Raw genomic sequence first — 27,924 nt, forward strand, 5'->3', positions numbered from 1 at the left:
GTTTCAATTTTTACATTTGCTATTGTCTTCTACTAGACCATAAAAACTTTGATGACAAGAAATGTGTCATGTGCTTTCCTCCCGCAAATGTTAGCTACTTGAGGGCAAAAATGTTTTGTCTTCAGAATCTTCAAACAGTTCCTGGCATGTAATATGCACTCAGCAGATACAATAAGTATTAAAATTTTATATTAATATTTCAAAGAATAAGTGAATGAATAGTTTCATCTTTTCCTCATTCCTAGCAAAGTACCTGACCCAAACAGGCATATAATAAAAAAATGCCAATCAATTGAATTGATTCTAAAATTAAGGTTGATTACTCTTATGCTTTTGATTTCCTGTAGATGAAAAAAGGAGAGCATTTTTTTAGTGATTGTACATATGAACCCTACCTGGGACACATATAGGTAAACATTTTAAGGATATATACATATTTAATTTTTTTTTTTTTTTTTTTTCAGAGACAGAGACTCTCTCTGTTGCCCAGGCTGGAGTGCAGTGGCGTGATTTCGGCTCACTGCAACCTCTGCCTCCCAGGTTCACGCCATTCTCCTACTTCAGCCTCCCGAGTAGCTGGGACTACAGGTGACCGCCACGACGCCCAGCTAATTTTTTGTATTTTTAGTAGAGACAGGGTTTCACCATGTTAGCCAGGATGTCTTGATCTCCTGACCTCCTGTTCTGCCCTCATTAGCCTCCCAAAGTTTAAGGATATATTCTTAATTCCTCCTGTATTACTTAAGTAAAATTGTTCTCCATCATATATCAATAATTAATATGCTAAATCTTCATATCAGTTACAAATCAGACAAAACTAATATAGGATGAGTCCCCTTTATCGACCTCATTGCTATCTACTTGAGGTTCACATTGAGAAGACAGCCTACTGATCCCAACAGTTCCTTTCCAAAGACTTCTCCTGAACTGTGAGAATGTCTCCAATCAAAACTTGATTTTAAAAACAACATAAAACAGTTAAACGCTAGTTCAATTTCTTGACTTGTTAGGCGCATCATGAAAGCTGCAATTGTTTCTGATGAGAAAGTCAAGAGTACATTTTTTGCTAATCTTTATCTAGAAAGCATGCATTAGCCACCCTTATACATACAGCATTATATCAGACACTGTGGGACTAGTACAAATCATGGATAAATACATTCATTTTCTTTTATTTGTTTGTTTGTTTGTTTGTTTGTTTTTTGAGATAGCGTCTCCCTCTGTCACCCAGGCTGGAGTGCAATGGCGCGAACTGGGCTTACTGCAAGCTTCAGCTCCCGCGTTCGCGCCATTCTCCTGCCTCAGCCTCCCGAGTAGTTGAGACTACAGGCGCCTGCCACCACGCCCAGCTAATTTTTTGAATTTTTGGTAGAGACGGGGTTTCACCATGTTAGCCAGGATGATCTCGATCTCCTGACCTCGTGATCTGCCCGCCTCGGCCTCCCACAGTTCTGGGATTACAGGTATGAGCCACCGCGCCTGGCCAAATACATTTTATTCTTATGAGTATATTCCATGCAAGTTTAGATTCTGTTAAAAAAATACTAACAACTACCCTTTGATTGAAGGTTATGATTTTCTAAAGTCTGGGGACAAAGGACAGAGAAATTCCTATTGTGCGTCTTAAGTTCCCGAATTGAAAAGTAAATCCTAGAGATAGCAGAAATGCAGCTAGATTTTATCAACTTGGTAGAACAATTTGAGGGCTATTTCTAGGCAAAAGAAATAGGGGCTACAGTAGAGAAAATTATTCAGCTATCATGTTATTCCTTTTCATTTTCACTAATAATCAATTAGCTTTTAATCAGAAACAATTTTGAAGAGTTTTTTTTGTTGTTGTTTGCTCTTCATTTGTTTTTTGTTTGTTTGTTTTTTGTTTTAGGTTTTGTTTGTTTAGTAAAATGACTCATTTCACTTTAGGAAAAATCAGCAAAGTGTAGAAAGGGAAGTTGGCACTTAGCCTGGACCTTTTGTGTCTTCAAGTTTCCAAGTTCTAAGAAAAGCATGGAGCCCTGCTATGTTAGAGAATGAACACATCTGAGAGATGAGAATGAACATATCTGGAAGACCACAGATGTAACAGGAGGCTTAGCCTAAGGAAGGTAACAACTGGATAATAAGAGTTACCAAGAAAAGGTAATGACAGCATGTCCAAAACAACACTAAAGTTATTATTTTCAATAACTTGTATAAATGATTTATAAATGTATCCCAAAGCATAGAAACAACACCTAGCTAATAACATTCAAGATTTGTACGTTCCTTATGTAAGTTAAAGCGGACACACTGGGTGTTCCAATGCAGACAAATATACCAATGCAGACAAATACAGAGAAATGCCACAGGCTGAATATTTGGGCAAAGATTAACATTCTCTTGCTGACAAACATGTCTTTGTATTTTGACATAAACTTCTTATGTGCAGATTGGTTCTGTGGAAATTATAAACTTTTTGAAGTCAGGGGAAGGGATGAAAGTAAAATTAAAAATGAAACTTTTCTAAGGAACATTGTAAATCTAATAAACATTAAATAACTGCTTGAAATTCTAATCAGATGAAAACATCTAGACCAAACAGCAAAGTTTAGATGGACATCAAAGAATGAGAGCAAATATTTTCCAAGATACTTCTTCAAAGGGCACTACAAAAGAGAATGATTCTTAGAATCTGAGGGATTTTTTTAAAAGTAGCCATTGTATTTCTTGTATTTAATTATTTCACAAAAAAAGTATTGTTCCTTAATCACGTATTTATTTAAAGTAGCCATAACATTCCATGTATCATTTACAAAATGGTGATGAAATATGTTATTATTGGATAACCTTTCGAGTATATAGAAAATGTGATGTGTCTTTTGAAAAGTATGGAGAACTTCCTGCTTGTAGGAGGTAGCTTTAAAATGTGGAGAATTCCCAAATATCTCCTTTTATAAATACAATATAAATTTCATTATCCTTTAATATAATCTACTCTATATTAGTCTCTTTATTTATATATATGAAGAGAAAATCTAGATAAAAATATCATTGAATAGTTACTTTGTGATTAATTGGATTCAGTAAGCAAAATCTAACAATTTTATAATTCTAGTCAAATATGGTCCTTCTTTTAGGCTTCTCCAAGGCTTTTTACTACAACTAAGGTATCCAGCTGCACTCTACCTTTACCGAGTCCCCATGGTTACCAGCAAAGTGTGTGACTGAAACAAAGTGGATGACGGTTCAAAAATGTATGTCTAAAATATTCTACCTGAGACTTTTTTTTTTCTTTTGTACTTTGTGTGTTCTAATTCTCAAAACAATTGAGTTACTCGTTCTCCTCCATAAGGAAAAGAAAAATGATTTTTCTGACCATTGAATTGTTGCAGCTTCTTCTTCTTTCACCATATCTAGAAATCATGATGTCAAAGTTACAGAGAAGAAGGTCAAGTTTGTTGTATTTATGGATAATATTGCTCAGCTAAGTGCTAGACTAAGATAAAAAAAATAAGAGCAACAGAAGAATATGTTGTATTCTCAGTTATATAAAGAAATGCCTTTTCTTAAAGCTTTTTCCTCATTTCATGGACATGAACATTTTCTTTAGGGCAAGATCAGGGGAAGAGAAGAAAATAAAGTAAAATAAATGTGTGTGTGTGTTTATTGTTAACCTTTGTGATATGGGTTTTGTTTAGAGAAAGAAACTTAGGTATCTGGCAAATGGGTGGTTTGTGAATTGTAGTGAATTTAAATGGTCCATGTCCTTCTTAACCTTGATTCTATCTCCCCATGAAATAAAAATTTATTTTCTCATTTATTTAGTGAATATGTATTTAGTACTTATTATATTCCAGGTGCTATACTAGTTTTGGAGGGCCTAAAAATGAAAGAAGTAATTTCTACTTTCATGATACCCAGCCTAGCAGAGGAAATAAAAGAGAATCACTAATAAATCCCATATACAAGTTTCATATGAACTATAACTATGCTTCAGAAGAATAATGATTGTATACTTTCTGTTCATTGCCTTTGAATTATAAAATTTTATTTGAAGGGTTACTAATAGCACTAGTTTCCTTTTTATATATGGTTGAACTAACCTCTGACAACTGCAATTCTTCACCTTTGTGAAGGATCTTGAAGAGAGGATACTTTACATGGCTACATTTTGCCTCTTTAATGCTTAGTACCTCTTTCATTATAGATTGAGGACAGCTATAATTAATACTTTAAAAGAAAGTCACAACATAATTTCATAGATTTAATTTAAACTTTTGAGAACTTCTTATTAAGTAGTGCTAAGCATTGTTCAGTAACTCGCTTACGCTGAATAGTAATAATCATCGCCAGCTTTAAATGAACAATTATCATGTGCCAGCTTCTGTGATAACCATTTTATATGTACTTTTAATTTTCAACCACTCTGAAACACAGAAATTATTATTACCTCTCTCAGAATAGGGAAAATAAAGTTCGGAGAGGTTAACAGAGTCAGCACATCGGATTGTTCTGACTCCAAAGCCTGTGCTTCTTCTCCTAGAGAGATGCCACACACAAATGCCTACCACCAAAAAAAGAAAAAGAAAAAAAGAGGAATCCATGTCATTCCAACCATAGTCTCTTATTTTTTGCTGCATGCTAAATAACAAAATATGTCCAAAGTCTTCCACCTCTAATAGATTTATGTGGAAACTGCATAAGTACATATTTTGCCAAATTTAAGTGAACTTTTTTTTTATGTTCAGGTATTTTTTTCTTAATTTCAAGTAGCTAAATAAATCATAAAATATGGAATTAGACACCTTCAAAGGGCATGCCAGTTGTATAAATATTTTAAATGATAACTCAATGTTTCAATCAGTTTAGTCTTTTTTTAAAGTTGGAAGTACCTAGATTATGAGTCTTTTTGCTTTTAATTTTGCCCTTTCTTTTAAAAATATATGTTACTTTTTAAGTTAGTTTATGTTACTAATTTTTTCTAATTGGGTAAATAACACACACTACTTTTGGTTGGAATTGAAAAATTATAGTAGTGTGTTTTTTTCCTTTTCTAATGATTTTTAGAAAGAAATTTCTTGTATATTTTCCTCATTAATGTGGTTTATTTCACCATATAACACAAACTGATATGAACAATGATAAGAACAGAATTGAAAAGTGCAGTTCTCTAAAAAGAACATATAAAATAATACTGATGGCTTTGCAGCTTACTATCTCAAACTAACAAAATACTTCAGCAGGGATAAGAGTCTCATAAATCTAGCCTTTTTTGGTTAATTTAAAAACAATTTAGAGTAGTAGGGCATCACTATTTCTAACTCCTCTCTGCCAGTTTCCCTATATTCACCTCCGTACCTAGCATGGTAGCTCCGGTAAGTGTTTATCATAAGCATTTGGGAAATTCATATACAATGAGTAGTACAACTTAATGAGCTTCTCTGCGAACTTCTGATTTTGGCCTTCAGGCTGTTTGTGACCTGCTCTGAGACTGTGGTCTTTTGTCCTGGGGCTCTGCTTCATGGGCTTTTCACCACAGTAAGATTGATCTTTACTCTTTGCCTTCTTCAACTTTTGCCTATTTAATTGCTTTCTTCTCTTCTGCCTATCCAGAGCCTATTTACCTTTTACCTATCAGTTAAATCTCTTTTAACTACTCTGTCCTAATCTGAATACAGGAATCTTTCAGGAGAGGTCTTTTAACAAGCTCCTAAATCTACAACCAGGAGCAGGAGCAGAGTCTGAACAGACTTCTTGGTTCAAATCCCAGTTCTATCAGCAGGAGATATGTGATCTTGACTAAGTTACTTAACCTCTCAGCCTCAGTAGGTACTTCCATCTGTAAAATGGATCAATAACAATAACAACAAAAAAAGTGGAAATTGAATGTGTTAATATATGTAAAACATTTAGAAAAGTGTAGCATATGTTATTTTAGAAAAATGGTAAACTGGTTACAAAATTATAACTGCCTACCACTAGCTGCCAATGTTTAGTTGTTGCTGTTTTTTCTCATAATCTATCCTGAGGTCTTTAATGTAAGCAGACATATCTAAGCTAATTAGTATAAAAAATTCAGGCTACCCATTGGTATTAAAATAAAAGGGAAAGTACTAATCCTCTCTCAGAAGGAACTGCTCAGCTGTGTTAAAGAATAATTATCACCATCTTTAGTTTACAGAATTGTTCAAATACATTATTTAATTTTCAGCCAGCTTAAAGTTTTTAGCTCATTTAATGACCTGAGGAATACAAAATGAGATAAAATTGAAAAAAGAAATAGTAGCAACATGGATCATATTACATAAAAAAAAAAAAAGTAGCATCTCACACTCAAATTACTGTGTTCTTTCAAAGCTTATGTGACTAAAAAAACGTAAATTATGAAAAACGGAAGCAGAAAATAACAGTATCAATATAGAATATCCTGTTCTCTGCAGAAGCTCAAAGACGTCTCTGGAGTGTCAAAGGCATGTCCTTCAATATTTAACTTTTTCACTCTTTGTTCCCCATCTCAAGTTGAACAATACGTTAATTACCCGATGAAGCGTTATAATTACTCTAACAGCTCCATTCTTACTTATAATTACTGCATCAACACTTTCTTTTTCATATGCTTCAATCTATACCTATTACATTGTCATGATGAAGACACATTAACATTATAATACCGTATAATTAGCTGATGAGCAATTAAATTATTCCACTGCTCTTGCTCCTCTTTGCCAAGAGGTTGCTTCCAAGCTCTATTATCTCCTTTTTTATTTCAGTTTGCTTTAGTGGTTCCCCCCACCCCACCCAAAACAAAGGAGCTCATAAGCTGTATTCAAAGCATTTTGATTTCAAATTCAGAATGGGTAAGTGCTCAAATTGGTGATGGTTGAAGAAATAAATCGACATTATTGGCAAGTTTTAATTTATTTTCATTTTGCTTCTATGATAAAGAATTGCAAATCTATGTAACACAATAAGACACTGCAGGAACTTTCCTTTCTACATGCTGATCTTTTTTGTTTTAAAGATTAAAATTTTCCATACTTTACAGTAAAATTGTTTAGACTACATTAGATTCTAGCTGAAATATAGCCATTATGAATTACTTTACAAATACTTCAAATTAAGTTTTCATGGAGGCTTTGAAGTTTTGGAAATTGGGAACATAAAATAAAATCATGCACTATTGTGTAGCTACATATGACAGTATACTACTCAATGATAGCAACCAGGTGCTTTCCGTTATTATTTTTTCTTTTGTTTTCTTTATGCTACATATCAAAACCTATCCTTCAATCTGACTTGTCCAGTTGGCATTTAATCTACATAACATTTCCCTTAAGTGCCTATAATCTTTCTTTGTGGTTTTAGTACGCTTTTTTGAAGTTTCCTGTAAGGAAATTGGATCTCGCTCCTTGGTTAAAGACTTACTTTAGTTCAAATAAACTTCGGAACTAATTGGAATACAATTTTAATACCTCCATAATTCTTGTCGTCCACATGGTTTACCATTGTGATCATTTGCTGCATCTATATTGCAAACTAGTTCAGTTGTTGTTTAGTCTATATTTTATAAGAGAACTAAATCTTTTTTAGATAATTACTTTGGAGAAACGTTATGGGCTATGGAAGAAAAGTGGAATTCATTTTACAAGCAAGGCCTATGCCAATAAAATGACTTTTGTTGTCTCAGCTTAGTTTCTTTAGCTGTGAGGCAAAGGAAAATCTATTGAGTACTATAGTCTCATATGCAGAAACTTGCCTCTTCACTGAGAAGAGCCAGATGGGCCCTGCCAACATTAGAATGCCATTTAGGACTATTAGTACATTTGTGCTTCGAAAGTAATGATAAACAAGTTACCTTTGACTTGATATAGAAAAGCAACTAAGTCTTTACTTAAGTGACAATTAGTTCAGCTACAATCCTATGACTTTCAAACTCCTTAACTGTGATTTGATATTTTTAAGTTGACAAAGATCCAACTCTCATGCTTTCACATGGGTACACTGTTTATTTTGCCTCAGGTCAAAAATAATCTCCCAACTTCTGGTAAACTGTGTTAGAACCTGCATTTGTTTCTAAATTGTGCTAGAAAAATGAAGTGTATCTCACCATTAATAAATGAGAATCTCTCTGTAGAGCAAACAGGTAGGCAATGCATTATATCAGATGTAACTTGGTCTACTGACAGATATTAAAGTGCAAAAGGTATCAAAATGCAATCAAGATTAACACGGATTTCAGGTAAAATGTTAGCTGTAATAATGTGATACTCTTGCTCCAAATTCAAATGATTAATACATTGTAAATAAGGATCTTATATTGATTTTAATTATTTATATGCCGTTAAGATGCCTACTATTTTAGCTGGCATAAATAGGGTTCCTAGTATGCATGTTAAAAGCAAAAGAATAAGTGAATTAGAATTAGAGAGTGAGAACCTGACTGTTGAATCAGGCCCTGCTCCAACACTTACTACCTTTGTGACCTTGAACAAGTTATTTAATCTTCCTAAGCCTATTTGCAGCCATAAAATTACAGCAGTACCTATCTTGTCTGGTTACCAGAAGGATAAAATGAAAAATTTAATATAAAGCACTTAGCACAGTGCCTAGCATAATGTGATCGCTCAATAAATATTAAATATTATCATTGTTCCCTATTATTAGCTTAAAGGTTATTTTTCTTTATGTTCTTTGGAAAACATGTCATATAAAGTTCATAATCATCAGGTGCTACAGCTCCTCATAAAATATTTGATCTGGAAAAGGTCTTAATTTTTTTGTTGTTTTATTCCTAGTGATTTATGTGCATTGTCTAGGGTCATAAATTTAATTAGTGTCCAACTTAGTACTACATGGTAGTGTCCCAGCTCCCAATAATATGTTTTTCCATTATACCATTTTACTTAGGAGATCTGTGATTCACTTAATTGGATTATAGTCTTTTAAAATACAGACATAAAATTTCAAGCATATATAAAAGTTACAACTCAAAATATAAATTTTAATTTTATAATCACCTGTAGCTGATTTGGACTCTTGCCATTATTCAAGATATAAGTTTATTTTATTGTGCATAAGAAAACCAAAATCCTCTTTCAATGCCGACATTTCTGCCACCTTTTAGTTGAAGTACTGAGTTTTTTTCTAGTCTACCTAACCCTCCCCCTTTTGAAACAGATTTCGTATCAGAGTTACTGTGTTTCTTTCACAATGAATTATTATAACTAATGGTTTCTAATTTTTTTCTCCCATATTCAGGATTACTCTTCTTATATTACAATAAATTTTAACATTTACTAGATTTTGTAACAGTTTCTTTTACATTCTGAAGACTACATACATTCTCAATTCCTAATAAAACTTTTGATGTTAGTACAAAGCTTCAAAAGGATGCAATGCTTATGGTTTGCTAATATGTCATCTGGAGGATCTTACTCCCATACCTCCTTAAACTGATACCCTTATAGTTCAGGGAATCTTTTATGTCCCAAAGTCCTAATCATAGAAAAAGGAACCATAAATGACCCTGATTGCAGCTGAAAAAAATATTTTCTTTCTTTCTTTTTTTTCTTTCTTCATGGTTACAATTGTTATGTGTTGTTTTTGATGGGATAGATAGGAATTCAGTATCATCAGGGTCTGGCAGCAATAGGGTCAAAGATCTAATGGGCTTCTGACACTTCATTACCCATCATGTAATAACAGTTAGCATAATAGCCATCAAAAGCTTAAAATGCTTTATTCTCACAATTGTTTATTGACCAAAAAATAATTATGCTATATGAATCTCACCTAAAAGTATTGGTAATCATCTTCTCAGCTTGACCTTTGGGCCTTGGATACCCTTGGTATGGCAATTAAATATTCTACATGAAAATAAAACTAGGCTGAGTGCAGTGGCTCATGCTTGTAATCCCAGCACTTTGGGAGGCCAAGGCAGGCAGATCACATGAAGCCAGGGGTTTGAGACCAGCCTGGCCAACATGGTGAAAACTGTCTCTACTAAAAATACAAAAATTAGCCAGGCATATGGCATACAACTGTAGTCCCAGCTACTTGGGAGGCTGAGACATGAGAATCACTTGAACCCAGGAGACAGAGGTTGCAGTGAGCCAAAATTATGCCACTGTACTCCAGCCTGGGCAATAGAGGAGAGAGGAGACTCTGTCTCAACAAGTAAAAGAAAGAAAAAAGAAAAGTAACATTTTATTTTTGGCAATATATGGTTGTATGATGGTCAATCACTTTCCAAATGCCATTCCCCCCATAAAAGCATCGTCAGAAGATCCAAGCCACCATTGAAGCTTTAGCCTCAGGGAGGATTAAGTAAGAGTGGATCATATCTGGAAATGAGACTGAACAGTACCAACATGAAAGTTCAATAAGACTTAAGACTGATAGATGAACCTGAAAAGGCTTCTTTCTCCTGTCCTTACAGATGAATGAACCTCTACTGTGCCCAAGAATCGCTTTTAAAATCAAAGTAGTCTGCTGAAATAACCAAGAGTGACAATCAGCTCTTAACTTCAAAAGGGAACTTCACATTTCCCGATGCTTCATTTACAAATGAAGTAATATATATCCCTGGCAGAGATGAACATTTGTAGCTATATGTCTAACCACAAGGACAGAGATGTCAAACTCTCCTACTTTGTATCACCAATATATTCTATGGAATAAAACATCTTAGACTCAGTGGTATTCAGGGATTCTCTCATTCAAGCTGTCTCAATTCTCATGATCCACAGTTTGCCCCTGAAGACGACAATTTGGATAAACGAGTAAAAGATAGGAAACCCAATCCATGTTAATTTTTTTTGGACATGAAAAGTGGAGAAGAGAATCTGAAAATAATGTTTTTGAATAGAAATATGGGAAATCTAAAATTGGAGAGAACTAATATTTTTTGAGACATAATAAAAAAGCAAAAGGAAACAGAATCACAGCAATTTGGCACTATGAGACACCTAGGAGAATAAACTAATCCCTTCACTTTACAGACGAGGGACCTAGGCCCCGGAAAGGCGAAGGCCATCAACCACGTTTGCACATAGTAAATGGTAGTACAGCTAGACAAGTTCAGGTTTCTGACCCTACCCCCTACGCAACAATAAATCTAGCAAGGGAGTATTTTGCTGTTTACAAGTTAAATGTGTACAGTTTTGAAAACATTAAAGAAAAGTATAGGATGGTCTAGATCTGGTATCACTCCCATGTGAGTTTACATTTATATATTTACTACTACTTGGCAGTATTGATATATTTATCATTTACCTTCATATTCATCAATTAATAGGACATTCTATTGTACAGAAAGATGTCTATTACAGTCCAGTGATTCTTATATTTTTTCCACCAAATTGTCTATTTGCCATTGCAATGGAGTGGGAAATCTTAAAGCCAGGAGATTTGAAGGGCATGGCACAAATCTATCAGATGTAATGGAAAATTTCTGCCCTAGTTATATTTCTTTTTTTTTTTTTTGTTGTCGTTGTTGTTGTTGAGACAGAGTCTCGCTCTGTTGCCCAGGCTGGAGTGCAGTGGCCGGATCTCAGCTCACTGCAAGCTCCGCCTCCTGGGTTGATGCCATTCTCCTGCTTCAGCGTCCCTAGTAGCTGGGACTACAGGCGCCCGCCACCTCGCCTGGCTAGTTTTTTGTATTTTCTTTTTTTAGTAGAAACGGGGTTTCACCGTGTTCGCCAGGATGGTCTCGATCTCCTGACCTCGTGATCCGCCCTCTCGGCCTCCCAAAGTGCTGGGATTACAGGCTTGAGCCACCGCGCCCGGCCTACCTAGTTATATTTTATCCTAAGAGTCATGCAACATTTGCTGTTTGCTAGTTGTCATGGTAAGCTGTTTTTTTCTCCCAAAAGTTCAAGGTAAATTAATGATCCAAAAGTATACAAGATTTGCTTTGCCTAACCTTGTGGAATTCTGCATATCTTGGAGTCCATCTACCTTGGATATACTGATTATATGCCAATTTCTTTTCCCAATTTGGAAGCTTACTATAGAAAATAAGCACAAAGAGCTGAGCACAAAAATAATTCATACAAAAGATGAATTATTTTTGGATTCTCTATTCCATATAATAGCCATTCTTCTCTCAAAAAGAACATAATTTTAAGAGAAAAGTTACAGTGAATTTTAACTGCATATTATATATTGTTGTCTTAAAATGAAGTAAAAAAACTTTTAAAATTTTCTACCTCTAACACTCTTTATGCTAAACAAAATCCACCCACACTTTACAAATTATCCAGCAATGTTAACTCAAATATATATGAGTTTGAATAATATATGAATATCAACTGATTAATCAAAACAAAACTTCTAAATTATTCTCTTTAGTCTCAATAACTTATCTAAATGGATGTGGATAGGATGAAACTACAAAATACGTTTCACAAAAATCACACTATTTGGCAAGAATAAAAAAAAGAACCTTAACTTACTTCTAATTCTCCATTTGTCCATTCTTGAAGATTCTCCTTCATATTAATTTAATTTTATTTATTTATTTAGATGGTGACCTGCTCTGTTGCCCAGGCTGGAGTGGATCAGTGATTAGGGATGTTGTATCATTCTCATTCACTTTTAGCCTATTTTTTTTTTCTTTTACTTTTTGATAACTAAGAACTGAATACTTGTTTTGTTGTTGCTTTGAATCTGAGATTCTTAAACAATGCAGGCAAAAATAACCACTACTACCAAAACCAACCCACCTCCAGAAAATGGGTATTTCTGACTTATGAACAACTAGAGAAGGTACACCTGCAAGCTTCCATCATAAACAACCAGGGAATATAAAAGAGCAGCCTTTTTGTAGCAAAGCAATACTGTAACTGGAATAGAGATAGTCTTCCAGAGAACAAAGACACTGCCATGAAGAGTCCAAGTGTTTGCTCTTTGGCAATATTACCCCAAATCTACAGACATGTTTAGAAAGAATGCCTACACTTCCTATTCAGAAATTAAAAGGGAGCTCTTCTAAGCTTTGAAAGGTAATATTTGGGTTGTGTCGGAGTCTGGCATTTTATTTCTTTGTTCTGCTTGGGATTTCATATTGACATACAAATCATTTAATTTCTTTAAGTATTTTAAAGTAATGTCTTTAAAATACTCTTTAAGTAATTATTTTAAGTGCTTTAAGTATTAAATGTATAAGATAGCTTTAGATGTGGGGATTAAAAGTGACATAAGAGCAAATTGTTATCTGAGAGGTTTTATTTAAGCATCATGAAGTCACATAATATTCACTAAAACTTATTTTTAAAGTTCTCAAACCTATGCATTTAAAGAATAATTTTCAGCAATTTTCATAATATAATAAAAATTGATGTTATGTTTGCCTTATACATGAGATCACTTCTTACAGGAGCTCAAATGAGAAAGCAAATGACAACAAAAATTCTTTCAATGATCGTGGAAGCACAGGGGTTTGGTAAGTTATCACACATAATTTAAAGAAAATCTGAAGGCAAAACAACCTTATTTTAAACTATAATGTAGTCACTTTCTCCTCAGTTCTTCACTATGGCCTCCCCCATAGACTTTGATTTGCTTTCACTCATCATGTCCTATTTATTTGCAAGGTTAAATTTTACAGTAGTTTAAATTTTATTAACATTTAAAAATATTGTTTCCTCTCAGGATTATCATTATTAAAATATCATTCTTAAATTACAACACACAGATTAGAAAAAAGAATAATTTGGGACACAGAGTCAAACTTAGGTTCAGATTTTGACCTTAACGCTTATATAATTTGTGGTCTCAGTTTTTGTGATGGTTAATATTGAGTGTCAACTTGACTGGATTGAAGGAAACAGAGTATTATTCCTTGGTGTGTCTGTGAAGGTGTTGCCAAAGGAGATTAACATTTGAGTCAGTGGAATGGGAGAAGCAGACCCACCCTCAATTTAGGTGGGCACCATCTAATCAGCTGCCAGTGCAGCTAGAATAAAGCAGGCAGAAGAAGATAGAAAGGGCAGACTTGCTGAGTCTTCCAGTCTTCATCTTTCTCCCATGCTGGTTGTTTCCTACCCTCACACATCAGACTTCAAGTTCTTCAGCTTCTGGACTCTTGAACCTATACCAGTGGTTTGCCAGGGGCTCTTGGGCCTTCAGCCACAGACTGAAAGCTGCACTGTTGGCTTCCCTACTTTTGAAGTTTTGGGGCTCACACTGGCTTCCTTGCTCCTCAGCTTGCAGATAGCCTATTGTGGGAGTATTTGTGGGACTTCATCTTGTGATCCTGTGCATCAATACTGCTTAATAAACTTCCCTTCATATACACATCTATCCTATTAGTTCTGTCCCCCTAGAGAACCCTGACTAATACAGTCTTCTTATATGTAAAATAGAAGTAATATCTAACCCAATTTTACTGAATGTCTAAAAGTTACTTAAAATGCGAAACCAGCCCAACTGTCCAATAGAAATGATGTTTATGGATTTTAGAATAAACACAGAAATGGACTCTTTTGGTCTTAAGATTTGAAACTTGTATTTGTCTCATCTGACTTCCTTCCTCAGAAAACTGACCCACAGGCAAGGGACTAAAACCACATCCAGAGAGTGATGCCAGACTCCTCATTCGTTATGACTACTCCCTTACCCCTCCCTAATTTCTTTCAACAATGTAGCGACATTTCTTCTCCTGCTATATAAAAACCCCAATTTGAGTTGCTCAGAGAGGTGAATTTGAGATTATTATTCTGTTCTCCCATTTGACATCACCCAAATAAAAACACTTTCTTTCCTAACAATACTTGTTGTCTCAGTGACTGGCATTTCTCAAACAGTATATAGGCCAGGTGTGGTGGCTCATGTCTAAAGCCCAGCACATTGAGAGGCCAAAGCAGGAGGATTTCTTGAGCCCAGGAGTTCAAGGCTGCAGTGAGCCATTATTATGCCACTGCAGTCTAGCCTGGGAAAGAGTGAGGCCCTGTCTCAATAATCAATCAAAATAAAATGGTACATATCATTTCCCTCTCTAAATCTGTTACTTCTCCAAAATTTCTCTTTTAGTAAGGCATAAAACAATCTACAGTTTTCCAAATAAAAAATCAGAAGTCATAATTAATTCCTGGACCAAATTAACCCTGGACTGGGCCAATCTAAATATCCAGTCATCCAGGCCTGATAATGTTCCTCCTAGTAACATCCTAAAAGTCCCACTTTTCCCCACCTCCGCTGCCACCTCATAGTGTGGGCCACAACTCTATTTCAAGCAAAATGCTCTTTAACCCCTTTACTGATCTTGCTGCCTCTAGCCTTGCTCCTCTCATATCCATTCTCCACTCTGCTGCCATAGTAATTCTAAAAATGCCTCCATGATTGTGTGACTTTCCAGTTTAACACCCTTCAAAAATTTCCCTTTGTTCTTAGAATAGAAACAGACTCCTTAAAGTGGCTCACAGGACAGCCTATGATATGGCCCTTCCTCCCCTTCCAGCTTACCTCTTGCATTGTTTGTCTCCATTCTGCGGACTCCCCAAGCTGTCTCTCCGATCTGTTCATTTACCTGGAAGATTCTGGCATCTTCTCTATCTGGCTAAATCTTACTCATATTCAGGTTTCTATTATCACTTCCTCCACAGGCTTTTTATGATGCCAACTTAGGCCTACATCACCCTGAATTCTCAAGAAGCACTTATTAAATTACTTGTTACTTATAAAAATTACTTATAAAATTGTTTATTGAAAGTCACTCTTCCCCATTAGTATATGGGGGTAAATATGATGGCAGCTGAGAGAGAACAGAAGAGGGGAGAAAATCAGTATTTTGAGGCCATGGTGTCTACAGAAAAAGCTGTGCAGTAACCTCCTTCCCCTCCTCCTCTTGCCCCACAGGGAAGAGTATGGCACCTGCCCTCATCTCAAATGCAGTGAGGGAGGTTTCCACTGTGCTATGTAGGGAGTTTATTGTATGACCCATGTAATAGGAGAGAAATAGAAAGTATAGTATTAACTCCCACCTAAGAAATTTGGAGAGTAAGAACAGGCTAATTGTTTTTGTGATGGAAACAGCTTGCCTTCTCTCTGTGTCTGAGCAAAGCATGCGTGAAAGTTTTTGCTGGACCAGATGTAGGCCATATAGGATACAAAGAAGAGGTCTGGGACCATTTTAAGTTCTGTTCCAGAAAATGACCTGGGAGTGAGAAGAACCCTTAAGAACCAAGATTGAGTGGAACAAGCTACCAGTAAAACCAGGGCTGGAAGGACTGGACAACCTGGGGAATAGAAAACAGTTTCTACTGGAGGAAAACTAGTGATGGGAATATTAGAAGAACCCAGGATAAAGTGTGGCTTCTTCTAGCAGGTCCCAGGCCATCTTCACCAAAGAAACTCTTGTGTTTCCATTCTCTCTTCTTCCCTCTCCACTGCCAATCCTGGAGTGGCAAAAGCTATAGTAAAAAAGCTGTGCAGGCAGAGCAGAAAAAGGACAAAAGCCATCGGATGCTTTTTCTGGAAGATGTTGGCTGCCAAACAGTGGCCTCAACTGTAAGTTTTACCTTTGAATAAGGATGAAAGTATTGATTAATATTTTGGAATAGACAGTCTTAATTGAGAAAGTAACTGTAGAATTGCTTAGTCTGTAGGAGTAAAAGAAAAGTCACAGGTATGATGCCCAAGTTCCCATTGAGGACCAGGAGACAATAGCCTCCACCAAATAAATATTAAAGAGGCTATGGGAGGCCCAGTGCAGTGGTTCATGCCTGTAATCCCAGCACTTTGGGAGGCTGAGGTGGGTGGAACACTTGAGTCCAGGAGTTTGAGACCTGGTCAACATGGTTAAACCCCATCTCTACTAAAAATACAAAACTTAGCAGGGTGTGGTGGTGCGTGACTATAATCCCAGCTACTCTGGAGCCTGAGATGGGAGAATTGCTTGAACACAGGAGGCGGAGGTTGCAGTGAGCAGAGATGGCTCCACTGCACTCCAGCCTGGGTGACCATGTGAGATTCCGTCTCAAAAACAAACAAACAAAAAAACCGTTATGGAAAGCAACAACTTGTGTTTCCATTAAGCCATAGTCTATAGTTTTAGGTGTTCATTACACTTCAATACCCATTTCAATAGCCATGACAACAGTCATTAAAATTTGTCATTGTGAAAACAACAATGTAAGGAATGGTGATGGGTATGGGTGTGGAACTATTATATGGACCTGCAAAATGGGTCCCAAACACCACATCAGATTGTTTCTTTCTTTTTCTTATTTTATTTATTTTTTTTTTTTTGAGACAGAGTCTCGCTCTTACTGCTCATGCTGGAATATAATGGCGTGATCTCAGCTCACCGCAAACTCTGCCTCCTGGGTTCAAGGAATTCTCCTGCCTCAGCCTCCTAAGTAGCTGGGATTACAGGCATGCACCACTACACCTGGCTAATTTTGTATTTTTGGTAGAGACAGGGTTTTTCCATGTTGGTCAGGCTGGTCTGGAACTCCCGACCTCAGGTGATCCACCTGCCTTGGCCTCCCAAAGTGCTGGAATTACAGGCGTGAACCACCACACCCAGTCTAGATTGTTTCTTTTATGCTGTTAAAAAAAATCTATATCTGATAAAGTTACAAAATAGTATTATTTGTACTAGATATGCTCATTAAGCGTAGCCATCAGAATCCATTCTATGTTTTTTAACATTATACATTTTCATCTTTTTCTTATACAAATATCATAGGAGACATAATCTGCTTTTCAGAAAAGTCTATATGTATATTAATTGAATAAGATGTAGCAATGACTGCTTTTCTACAGATCTCTGTTTATGTGTCAACAAACTTGAAATGACTGCTTTTCTATAGATGTCTATTTGTGTGTCAACAAACTTGAGGTGAGACTAAATATACCAACTTAAATGGAATCATAACTGTGTTGACTTCTGTCTCACTCCAGCTTTCCTCTTCCTTCTACTAGTCTTCTCACTTGTCAATTCTTTTTTTTTTTTTTTTTATTGAGATGGAGTCTCACTCTGTTGTCAGGCTAGAGTGCAGTGGTGCAGTCTTGGCTCACTGCAACCTCCAGTTCCCTGGTTTAAGCGATTCTCCTGCCTCAGCCTCCTGAGTAGTTGGGATTACAGGCACGTGCCACCATGCTCAGCTAATTTTTGTATTTTTAGTAGAGATGAGGTTTCACCTTATTGGCCAGGATGGTCTCGATCTCCTGATCTTGTGATCTGCCCGCCTCGGCCTCCCCAAGTGTTGGGATTATAGAGCCACTGTGCTTGGCCCTCAATTCTTTAAACAGAAAATTCAGCATCTCAGATGGAATCAGTTGAGCAGTTAGTTTAATTTTGAGAATCCCAAATCAAGCTGATGAAAAGGACATAATAAACATATTTTAAGAAGACATTGGTTATGAAACCAGACTGGCCTGTGTAAGATGTCGTCTCCACCATTTACTACATCCATGGGCAAGTTAAATATCTTAAGTGTTAGTGTCCTCATGTGTTAAAAGAGAAAACAAAAAAGGATTGTAGTACCTAGCTCACCGAGTTATTGTGAAAATTGAATAAAATAAACTATATAAATTATTTAGCATGTTGCCTAATACAATGGAAGTGCTGACATGCATACACAGGAGACTTATTAAATAGTAAAATTAAATTAATAATATTCCCTTGGCCCATCATTTTAAAAAAAATGTTAACTTTTTGCATTCAAACCAGGAAGCTAGCTACCAAATCTAATATTTTTTCCCGTTTTGCTTTAAAAGAGTAGAAAAGAAGATCTAACAATAATGTGTTCCACCAGAACAGAAACAAATTTCTTAGAACAATAAAAGATATTTTAAGAAATTTATATTAACATGAGAATAAACAAGTCCTCGAATTTCAAAATGTGTATCTCAGATAAACTCACCTGTATGAAATTTAACAGATTATAAATGTTATCTAAAATAGTTTGAAGGACCTACAGATATTTAATCAATAATCTGATGATGACTGACTAGTCATTTAAAGAAAAGTCATGATTCCTACTTCACTAGTTAAAGGCAAATAAATTTCAGATGTTAAAATGTAGTACATAAAAGCAAAACCATTTAAATACTAGAAAATATAAATGCATATTTTACAGTCCTAAGATTTTATCACCATGATATTAAACTCAGCAACCATAGGAAAAAAAATGACAGAATTGAGAACATAATAATTTAAAATGTATAGATGGCAAAAGCAAACATAAAAATTAAAACAAAACCTAATAAAATCAACCAAATAAACAAGAAAAGCCATAAATAGGTTAAATATAGGAACTATCATAGCTAAATTGTATGCATTTCTCTCACATAATCATAGCGTTTAAAGGATTTAATTCAGAGAAAGGTGGTGTCAGTTGTGGCTTGATTACTATTTGCCAGATGATCCCTTGAATGGCCCTTGAATGTCCTCTCTCAGGAGTAGGAGCTATTAAAGACCATTAAAGCTGGAGGTGACTTTAAAGATCATTCTGGTCCCTTCTTTGCATTTTACAGACATGATAACTAAGACTTGGTGAAGTTAAATCACTAGCCATAATAGAGATATGTATAAGACACAATAGGAGCAGAAAAATCTTTCCCTGCCTGGAGAACAAGAAGGTCAAAAGAATCTTTTCTGGGAAAGAAGCATTGTAGCTGAATGTAGAAGTAATTCCCCAGAAGGAAAGGAGATTCCATATTAGAAAGAAAAGAAAAATAACAAAATCCAAAATTATTATGTACAAAGGCCTGAGGCGTACCTGAGACAGGTATGTCTAGCATATTATAAATGATTAGGCATAACCGAAGTTTATAGGGTATTAGTGGTGTTACACAAAGTTTAAATATGTGGATGCCATGCTAAATAATTTTGACTCTGTCCTACAGATGATGAGGAGCCTAGAAATCTTTTACAGTAGGCAACTAGCATCAGGCTTGTGTTTTAGAAAGGAACTGTGGCTGCTTGAAGGACGGAAAAGATTGAAGAATTTAGAGATTAAAAACAGCCCATCCCTTTCAAGATCCTGGTAAAATATTCCACCGGGCCTTCTGGGTTCTATCTTGGCTGAGTCTTCCTTCTCTTTTTCTTCTTTGTACTTTTGTAGGATTATATTTTCATATATTCATTATACCTACATATATGAGTTTCTAAGACAAAAAGAGGTACAGTCAGATAAATGAGTGGGCAAGCAGTGTTTACTTTCACAAACTAGAGAACAAAGAACACTGTAGATAAATTGTCATTTGAAATAGGCATTGACACTTAGGAAGGATTTGAGTCCAAAGTGATTTGGTAGAGAAAGAAAAAGGAGAAAGGAGGATAGCATAAAGAAAGGTATTGAGACCAGAACAAGTAACTATAATTTCTTAATATCAAATATCATGTCAGTATTAAAATATCTGACTCTGTAATTGTTGTTAATGGTTTATTTCAATTCAGATCCAAAAAAGAAACATAAACATTGTGATTGACTGAAGTTTCTAATTAACTCTTGTTTAAACAATAGGTTCCACCACCATAACATCTTCATGGTGTGTGTGTGTGTGTGTTTTCTGACTTTCATTGACATGATATAAGATAGTTCACTCAATCATCTAAATGGTTTTACTAATCACTCCTACTAGACAAAACACAAGAAAGTAGTTTTTCAACAGGCCTTTAGGTATGATCATTTATTTGTTGAATATATTCAAAGAGATGTGTTTAGACAACCCCTCCCTGGAAGTAAGTTTGCCACTAATTACTCTCTAGTATGAATAGAAAATTATGTAAATTTGGTGAAAGAATGCTTTCCCTTGCGAAATAAAGCATTTTCATTTTTGTGTATAAAACTTTGACCATATTAAGGTGAACCATGTAAAACTGCCTACAAAAAGAGCAATTTCATTGGCTCAACTCAATAGAAATGAAGATAATTTTATTTCCTGGTGATTTAATATAATCAATAGTATTTATAATATCTAACATATTGGATATGACAAATACCCATTTATTAATCAAGCATATTTATAAATGTCTAAGTTAATATCCAGATTACTTTACTTTTCAAAAGCAGACCACTGTCTTAGTTCCTACATAATTCCCTTATTCAATTTTGAATTTGTGATTAGAAGGCAACTGGAAATATTTGGCAAGATATGAGGAAGGGAGAGGAAGTGGAAACTGTGTGAAAATGTCTATAATAACTTAAACAGATTACATATCATTAAGATCCCTCTGGGATATCAAGGTCAAAGTGAGTAAAGGTATTCACTGCTCATCAGTGAAAGTCAGGGAACAGAGTACAATCACTTTCTAATAACTATTTCCCAACCCCATAGAGCTAGGATTAATTTACAGAATTTAATGCTTAGTTGAAATAGAAATGTACTTGTTCTTAGTGAAGTGATGGTGAAGGTGCCTGTAACAATTGTAGTTCTGAAGCGGAATTATTTAATAAGTAGTCTGGTTGAAAGTAATTGGTCTCCAAGGAATATTAGGTAATTTTCTCTCAATTTGAGTTAAATATCATGCCAGAAAAAGAATCTTAATGACTAGTCACAAAGTGACTGCTGAACAGTTTTCTCTCTACCTTAATGAAAGCCACAGAGAAATATTAGGGTTGAATGTGGCCACTATTACTCATTTGATTAGGGCCTCAAAAGACTCTTACTCTGAGATGTGGAGCAACAGGAATAAATTTAAAGTCCTCTGGCTGGCTCTAACTTGTATCCTAAACCCCTCAAAAATAATATATAGATTAAGAGGGTTTTCAGAAAGTATAATGACTTGATGCTTTCCACAGCCACTTAACAAACCATAGCCTCAAAAGTCTTACCTAGCAAAAAATAAAATGATCTTGTTTTAATAGTCTCATATATCAAAATTAAATCTTTCTGACTTCAATCAAATTTTTGGACATTTTATAAGGACCCCTGGAAGTAAAAAAGAGAAATATTGGACTAATTAGGCTTATTCAATATGATGATTCTAAAAGAAACATTGTCACAGTAAGAAATAATGTTTGAAACTTCTTAGAGTTATATTTATATGAATATGTTATTAATATGTATTTCAGAATTGTATAAAGTTCCTTGAAATCTGATGTTTTAGTGTAAATGCTATCCATCATAATTGCAGTGATTTTAAATTGTTGTATGCTACAGAAATAACCAAATTTCCTTGTCAACTGTGTAACTCTTATCAGATCTTTAGCCATGGCGATTGTAATTCTTGATGTCCACAGGTAATTTCTTTACTTCAATGCCTTTCTAAAAGCTTCTTGCCAGCAATTCTAATCCTGAAGTATTATGAATTTAAGGAGATTCATGGAAAGCATGAAAAGAACTCTGACAAGTACAGGTTTCCAATAACTATGAGTTCATTCCATTCGAATGAATTTTCAAAACTCTAATAAAGAAATGGATGGGTTTGTGAAACTGCTAACCAAGATCAGAGAGAGCAAGAATTAATTACATTAGACTGAATGAACTGATAAGAAAGAATTATGGTTTTTTTATAGCTTTTATATTTGAAACATTACTGGTTCTTTTAATGTTTTGTTTTTGAGGTTTAAGGAAACGTTTTTTCATTAAAGCTATCTATAGTTTACAGCAATTTGGTATAGCATGCTTTTATAAACAAAAATGACAACATTTAATTTTCTTCTTTACCTGATTCCTTCAGAAACTATTCACAAATATTTTTATTTTCATGACATTATGGTTATTCAATAAGAAATACAGACATTTAATAAGAAATTTACTTTTTTTTTTTTTTTTTTTTGAGACAGAGTTTTGCTATTGTTGCCCAGGCTGCAGTGCAATGGCACAATCTCGGCTTACTGTGACCTCTGCCTTCTGGGTTCAAGCGATTCTCCTGCGTCAGCCTCCCAAGCTGGGATTACAGGCATGCACCACCACACTTGGCTAATTTTGTATTTTTAGTAGAGACAGGGTTTCTCCATGTTGGTCAGGCTGGTCTCGAACTCACGACCTCAGGTGATCTGCCCACCTTGGCCTCCCAAAGCGCTGGGATTACAGACGTGAGTCACCATGCCCAGCCAGAAATCTATTCTTCTTATAACGGTACAATTGGAAACATTGGTTATATTATCGAGGCTTTAACTGGAATGTTATATTTCATTTATTTATGTATTTAGAGACAGGGTGTCACTATGTCATCTAGGCTGGACTGCAGGGTACAGTCATAGCTCACTGCAACCTCTACCTCCTAGGCTCAATTCATTGTCCCACCTCAGCCTCCCGAATAGCTTTAACTACAGGCACACACTACCATACCTAGCTAGTTTTAAAATGTTTTTGTTGAGCTAGGGTCTCGTTGTGTTGCCCAGGATGGTCTCAAACTCTTGAGCTCAAGGAAATTTCCTGCCTTGGTCTCCCAAGGTGCTGAGATTATAGGCATGAGCCACCATGACAGGGCTGGAATGTCACATTTAAAAACATGTACAGAATGCCTGGCTTCTATAGTTGCCAGCCTTACAGTGAGTAAAAGTTATTACTTCCTGGCTGGTCCAAGAACCTAAAGATATTACATACAGCAGGCAAAGTTTAATGTCTGCCTTGGTTTGGCTTTCTAGTATTGAGAGTCTTTTTTAAAGTCTAATCTGAGAGATTCCTTGTCGAAATTTCCAACAAAGCAAATTTAAATAGAGCCTATACGTTTATTTGTGCTGCACTTACGTAAATAATCAGGTGACCTCGTCTTCCCATGATTACCTTTGGTAGCAATGAGAGTGACAATAGAGAAAAAAATATGTTTCAAAAGAAATCTAAAGTAAATCTGTCATTAGATATTAGACTTATTCACTGTTTTTGAGTTTTTATTATCTACCTATAGATTGAGTTAGATCCTGAATTCTTCTAATTTTGACCAATATCTGGTTAAAACTCTATAACAAAAACAAAAATCACTGTTCCTGAAGCCCTATAGGTCAAAACTGGACAGCTTCATGTAAGCTTCCAGGTACAAATCTCATACCTGATTCATTGGTCACACAGAGAGTTTACCAAAAATGCCAGATGTCACAGCCAGAGATGCTCAGTCTACAAATCCAGGACAAGAAGTTGTCAACTTCATGCTGTGGATATCTTTTCCCAGCACTGTCAGAACAAGACTTCCTATTGTAATGAGACATCCTTCCTCTTAATTTTCTCTTTACTTATCCCTACCGCTTTCAGTTGACAGAATAACATTGTCTTTAAGATTTCACAATCAGTAGCTCCTGTGGGTAACTAGCAAATTGTCATGCCCATTCCTAAAATGCTAGACGATAGAATTGCTACCTACTAACTGAACAGAGAGGAATCTACACAATCAATGACACTTGTTGCTGAAAAATAAATACATTGAGTACTATATAGACTTAGATGCAAAAACGAATGAACGGACTACTTAGTTAAAATGGATAGACTTCTTGCCTATCTCATTTTTTATTTGATTTTAGTTGGTTCAGTTCCCAGGGACCCTGGCTGAGGAACAAACTCCAAACTCTTGGTTTTATCCACATGATAGTCACAGTAGTCTGTCTGGTGTGTTGCATCCTTTCTAAAAGTTTTCAATGTTTGTATGCAGCCATCTGTCAAACATCAAATGGTCTCTGTCCAGCCAGAACAACAAAAACTCAAAGATACAGGTGATAATGAGGAGGACACTGTAACCTATAAATGGTAACTGAGGGTAACACTGATGCTCTAGATGTTGGTCACAAAAAGAAGGGAGTTGTTAAATAAAAATCATAGGAGGCCATTGTTTTGGACTCAGTTCTTGCACTAGTTCCCAATATAGCTGACTAAAAACAAAATGGAGCCATCCATGCTAAAGCTCCAAATCCACTAACCCTAAACTAATTTGTTGTCTGACCTTCCAAGATATCAGGAAAGATAACAGCCAATTTCCCAAACAGGCCAGTTTAAATCTTCAATTGGCATAATAATGAAATTCCCTCTGCTTGAATTCTTACACACAAAAAACTACCCTGAAGTAACCTGATGTTAACCAATCAATTACTTTCCTATGGCTCTGTCTCCCCATACCTACCTTACAAGAAAAGTAGCCTTAAAAGACTAATGTGCTCTTTGTTCTTTGTCTCTGCCTTCTTCAGACCCTCTCTGTCTGCAAAGCAAATCATATCTGCTCATTGGAATACTGATTCTATTTTATGGAATGAACTGTTGTCCAATTTTAGAATCACGAATAAAGCCAGCTGAAGTTCTTAAGCTAAGTGTGTTGTAATTTTGTCTTTTGACCATAGAGATAGCAACTGGCAAATAAGGAAGAGAAAGTATCCACACATTTTTATTGAAGAACGTCAGTATGAATGTATGAATCTGGAATATCACATACATGCAACTCAGGTTTGCTGATAGTCTTATAAAGGGGAGCCCCCTACACATGCTCTCTTGCCCGCCACCATGTAAGACATCGCTTTGCTGTTTGTTCATCCTCCGCCATGATTGTGAGGCCTCCCGAGCCATGTGAAATTATGAGTCCACTTTATAAACCTCTTTCCTTTATAAATTACCCAGTCTCAGGTATGTCTTTATTAGCAGTGTGAAAATAGATTAATACACTTATGAATACAGATGTAAAAATTCTAACAAAATATTAGCAAGCCAAATCCAACAATCTATAAATAGGATCATACACCATGACCAAGTGTGATTGATCCCAGGAACACAAAGTTGGTTTAACAGTCAAAAATCAATGAATGTAATTCATCACATTAATAAAAAATCCATATGGTCATCTCAACTGGTACAGAAAGAGCATTTAACAAAATCCAACATTGTTATAAAATAAGTAAATGAACTAGGATTAGAGTGAAACTAACAACCTTAAAAGGACATCTATAAAAAAACCCACAGCTAACATCATACTTAATGACGAAAGACTTAATGCTTCCCCCCTCAGATCAGGAACAAGGCAAATATGTTTACTCCTTCTACTTCTATTAAATATTGTACTGGAGGTTCTAATTAGAGCAATTAAGTTTATTTTTCAAAGGTGTTCAGTTTAAACATTCAGATTGGAATGAAGAAGAAAAGTTCCTCTATCTGTAGATGAAATGATCTTATATAAATAACGTTTTACAAAACACACAAAAAAGCTATTAGAATTAGCAAAAGTTCAGCAAGATAGCAGAATGTAAGAAAATACAACAAACAAACTGTATTTCTTTGTACAAGCAATGAAATTCCAAAAATAAAATTAAGAAAACAATTCAATTTACACTAGCATCAAAAGAAGTACTTAAGGCTAGGCATGGTGGCTCACATCTATTATTCCAGCACTTCGAGAGGCTGAGGTGAGAGGATTACTTGAGGCTAGAAACTTGAGACCAGCCTGGACAACATAGTAAGAACCATGTCTTAAAAAAAAAAAAAAAAAAAAAAAAAAAAAAAAAAAAAAGCCAAGCATAGTAGCATGTGTCTGTAGTCCCATCTACTTGGGAAGCGGAGGTAGGAGGAGCTGCTGAGCCCATCAGTTCAAGGTTGCAGTGAGCTACGACTGTGCCACTGTACTTCAGCCTGGCTGATAGAGTAAGACGTTGTCTCTTAAAGAAAAATAATAATAATTTTTTTAAAAGTACAAGACTTACACATTAAAAACTAACTTACTATATATTATTGAAGTAAATTAAAGATCTAAGTAAATGAAAAGGTATTTTATTTCCCAAATTAAAGGCATATATTTTTTAAAGTATCAATACTTCTTGAATTGATCCACAGACTCAATGCAATCCTTATAAAAAATCTTAGATGGCTTTCTAGCAGAAATCAACAAGCTGACGTTAAAATTCATATTGAAATTCTAGAAATACAGAATAGTAAAAACATTTTATGAAGAAACATTTGGAGGATTCATACTTTCTGATTTCACAGCTTGTGATAATTAAGACAATGTGATAGTGTCATAAGATAATACACATATAAATTAATTGAATAGATTTAAGACTTCAAAAATAAACCCATAATTGACATTTGGTCAAATGACTTTTGGCCAGGTAGTCAAGACTGTTCAATGGAGAAAAACCAGTCCTTCCAACAAACAGTATGCAGATAACTGTAATGTACACACAAAAGGATTTGTTTAGATCTCTGTCTTATACCATACAGAGAAAATTAACTCCAAGTGGATCAAAGACATAAATATAAGAGCTCAAACCATAAAACACAGAAAAAAGGAAAGTGAATCTTCGTGACTTTGGGTGAAGTTTTGGTTTCTTTCTTTAAATATGCAGTTTTAAAACTGAATTTGAATTTCCCTTTTCAAATTTAAGAATCAGACTGCCATTTCACACTTCTTTTTTTAACGTAAGCATAACTGAAATGTGCCCTTTTTCTCTAATATGAACGCATTATTTTCATTCTTATTATGTTTTAAAATTTTGCTTTCAAAATTATATTTATTTCTGGTTTTGATGAAATGATAGACAAAGTAACAACAACAATTCAGGATCGTAATTTGACTCAGGCATTAAGAAACTGCATTCTTGAGCAAGTCACTTCCCTCAATGTCTCTGCACTTCATTGAAGAGAAGGTGTTACAAAATAATACGTACTAGATATACTTTATTTGGGAATCTGTAACTTTGACTGCATATTGACCATCTATTGACACATATAAAGCACTTGATATAAAAATATTTTATAACAAATGTCTACATGATCTGATCCATACCTATATTTCTAAGTTAAAGCCGACTCTTTTATGTGTGTAAACAAATTAAAGCAGACAGAAGATATGGGAAAAAAACAAAACAAAACAAAAAACAAAAAAAAACCACCCACACACAGTTTGAATCAATATTCATTGATTTCTGGGGCACTACATTCAAAGAGCAATAACCAGAGGCAGATTGTAAAGGAGGTGGCCACAGACACTAATCAAAGATATAATACATTTACGGGATAATGCAGCCTCAAGTTTTTCAAGAATATTTGAATAATCAGGTGGTAGCAAGTTCATGAATGCAG

The 27,924-nt window shown here is 35.1% G+C and overlaps 1 protein-coding gene across 2 annotated transcripts in view; it reads right to left on the minus strand.

The window, feature by feature from the left end:
* The window catches only part of ERBB4 (erb-b2 receptor tyrosine kinase 4), a 1,212,321-nt gene that overhangs the window by 669,475 nt on the left and 514,922 nt on the right, over positions 1–27,924 (minus strand). The gene's annotated exons all lie outside the window — the stretch shown is intronic.

Source organism: Rhinopithecus bieti, unplaced genomic scaffold (assembly GCF_001698545.2).
Source record: "Rhinopithecus bieti isolate Rb0 unplaced genomic scaffold, ASM169854v2 scaffold_1070, whole genome shotgun sequence".
Classification (NCBI taxonomy): Eukaryota; Metazoa; Chordata; class Mammalia; order Primates; family Cercopithecidae; genus Rhinopithecus; species Rhinopithecus bieti.